General features: G+C 32.3%; 1 long non-coding RNA gene across 1 annotated transcript; it reads left to right on the top strand.

Moving 5' to 3' along the window:
• Positions 506-1057, top strand: LOC110262731. The gene is made up of 2 exons (XR_002347719.1): positions 506-878; positions 1024-1057. It is a non-coding gene; the product is annotated as an uncharacterized LOC110262731 (long non-coding RNA).

Below are 3463 nucleotides of genomic sequence, written 5' to 3'. Positions count from 1 at the left end.
AGTCTATTAAGTTCGTCTCTTCTTCCACAAACTCATCATTATGAGCACGGGCGTTGCCGTTGTAGTTTCATCTAAGTCTGTCACCGAATAAAATAAATTTTTATTCAAGTTAGACCAGTTGAAAATAGGCATGTATGAGATCATTTTTGCATGTATTTCTGAATTTTCTCATCCAAATTTGATCTATGTGGTTGATTATTTTAGTATAGCGATTATCGTGGTTTCGTTGCGACACTAATGTGATCAAAGTTGCGGTAATTTCATAACTAATATATGAGACAGAGCCAATATTATGAAAACTGGACCGAACCGACCAGTTCAACCGGGTTAACCGAAAACTGATCATTTGGCTGGTCCGGTTGACGTCTAAAAATGCACTACAAAAAACCGGTCAAAAAACCGGCAATTAACCGGTGAACCGGCTGAACTGGCTAGGTTTTTAAAATGTCCGGTTCTCTAATCAACATTAAAACGCCGTGAAATCATCAAAGCTTTTCACCCACCATCAGCCCCCACCACTCTCGGGGTGACAACCAGTGATTGCCATCCTTGCTTCTCGAAGGTATTATTTCCTCCTCGCGTCGTCAAGCCCAAGGGTGTCGTCAAGCCCGGACCTATCCTCCTCATCGTCGCCAGAAGTTCATCAAGCCCAGATCTGTCATCGTTGTTGTCGAGCCCGAGAGTGCCATCGTTGCCGCCGAACGTTTCTGTTGCTCGACGTCGCGAACGTCTACTCAGCCTTGTTCTCCTCGTTGTCGCAAACATGCATGTTCTCCTCACCGTCGTTCCAGTGCCTCCAGAAGCTTCCTTCCTCCAACAACAAGTTCACCTACAATTGCGACAACCACACCTTCAACTTCCTCGTCAATAATGGCTCAGTCGGTTCCTCTCTTTTTCTCTCTAGATCTGTTTTTCTCTGATTTAATTTTGTATATATATGTATGCATTTTTGCTTAGATGATTGTTGGGGTGAAATTCTCATTGTCTTTGAGTGATTTGAAATGTTGCATTGTTATTTTTCAGCTTACTGTGTTGTTGCGGATGAATTTGCTGGAAGGCAGGTTCTTATTGCGTTTCTGGAGAGAGTGAAGGATTAGGGCTACACATGGATCAGATAATATCCACATATCCGCGGTAATTATCCGCATCTGATCCGAATTTTGTGGATATTATCCGATCTGCACTATGGTAGGATCGAATTGCGGATTTAGCAGTGATATACGTGGATCCGATCTGCAAATCTATATATCCGCACGTCTCATATAAATAGTATTAAGAAAGTAAACCCTAATGTGATATGAATTTTAGTGTGTTATTTTATGAATTTTATGATATCTTGTTTTTAATTTTATGTTGTACTTCAACTTAGAATAATTAAACTTAAATCTTGTGTTATTTTATTGATAATATTTTAGGAGTAAATAGGCTCAAACAGGTGAAAAATGAATTTTATGTATATTTTTTTGTAAAAATAGCCAAATAGAATCTTAAAATAGTTTTTTTTTTAATTATGCGGATATACCCGATATCTGATCCGATCTGATCCGCAAGTATGCGGATCGGATCAGATCAGATCTGGCCTGAAAAAATGCGGATATCGTATCCAATCTGATCCGATGAGTACAGTGTGGATCGGATAGAATTTTAGGCTATATCCGATTCGATCCGTGTGCAGCGCTATGAAGGATGATTTTATTTCAAATATTACATTTCTGTTTTGTCCCTTTGTTGCTCGTTGAACGTATGCTATATTGCAAGTTGTAACTCCAACTGAAGCATGAAGTTGGGTTTTAGACTTTTCTTCTTTAAGGTTGTACCAATTTTTTAGGAGAACTCTTTGGAAGGGTTGAATGTTAAAATAGAAGTTGGTCAATTATTGGTAAATCTCTTTTCTTTTAGGATTTTCAGGGGCAGGGGATGGTTTGTTTTCCACATCTTGAAAAAATATTGCTGCTGAGATTGGTTCATAGCTATTTTTAATTAGTAATTTGACATTAATTGTACGAATTTCGTCTAATTAAGTAATTATTGACATTGTTGGTGATTGTTGATTGAATGTGAATAACTGGATATAGTATTTTATGCCATAATTTTTTTTATTCTAAATTTTGATGTTTGAATTTGAATGTAGAATTTTAACGATGAGATGAGATATATAGTTTAGTTAGTGGGTGGGTTATGAAAATTTAAATCTTATGAATGATTAATTTTAAATTTTAAAAGATTTATATGATATTTTTAATAATTTTATTTTATATATATTTAATGAAACCAGTTCGACCACGGTTCGATTACGGTTGGACCATTGAATCATTGAACCAATTACTCGACCGGTTTGATGACTGGTTCGGTTCTCGCAATCTTGGACAAAGCAGATTATTAAAGTAATAAGGGAAATAACATTCAGATGTGCGCATAAAATTTATAAGATGTGATTATCTCAGGAAAATATATATGTACAACCCAAGTGGAAGATTGTTAGGAAATTATTATTTCTTAATATATTTATGGACAATACATATATTAATTATAATCGCAAATTTAAGTAATTTTATATTAAATGACATATATAACGGTGATTTCATTTATTGTCATAAATATCAAATTAAATAAGTCATTATTATTTTTGATTTGGATAAATGAGATTCAAACCATAGATACTATTTTATTTGAGTTTTAAGGTTAGTGTCACACTCAAATATAAATAATGATTTCAGGATTTTAGTCTCCAACACATCAAACTCGCCTCCGTGTTGTGATTCAGCCCTATTAGGATACAAAAGGTTTTGGTTGACGAAAATAAAAAGAACTGCAAGAGCCAAGCTCTCTGATCTCAATCATGCTCTCGAATAAAGGGACACTTCCGCACTCTCAGTTATATTTCTTACTGAGTTAACATGGATGATCTTGATATTGAAAAATCCTAAAATTTTCAGATAAAATAGAATTTTTATTCAATCAAATGATGATAAATAATTTTATTGAATTAAATTATATTAATATAATCATCGGATGTCAAAGAATGCTAGAAAAATAAATAAATAATATTTTAAGAGTATAGAAATATTAAATTATCATTTCACTTTACTTTTCTAATCAACGACAATAAATAAAAAATGTTAGATATAATAAGAACAAATACATAAATAAGAATGTATATTACACGTAAATAAAAAATATTGGGTGTAATAAGAACAAATACATAAATTAAAGTAAAATTTAGAAAAATAAGAACCAATAAATATTGAAGAAAAGAAATATAAATAAAAGAGAAACAAAATTATCAGACGGGAGAGAAATAATTTAATAAATTTTATGTGTATATAAAAGAGGAATAAAAAGAATATATAAAATACCTTATTTAATTTAGCAAGATTTATGAGAATAAACACATAGAATAAGAGAATAAAAATAATAATAAAAAGAAACTAAAATATCTGAAATAATATCAAAATAAAAAATA

Source organism: Arachis ipaensis, chromosome B05, assembly GCF_000816755.2.
Source record: "Arachis ipaensis cultivar K30076 chromosome B05, Araip1.1, whole genome shotgun sequence".
NCBI classification, from domain to species: Eukaryota; Viridiplantae; Streptophyta; class Magnoliopsida; order Fabales; family Fabaceae; genus Arachis; species Arachis ipaensis.
This window is presented reverse-complemented; position numbering and strand designations above follow the sequence as displayed.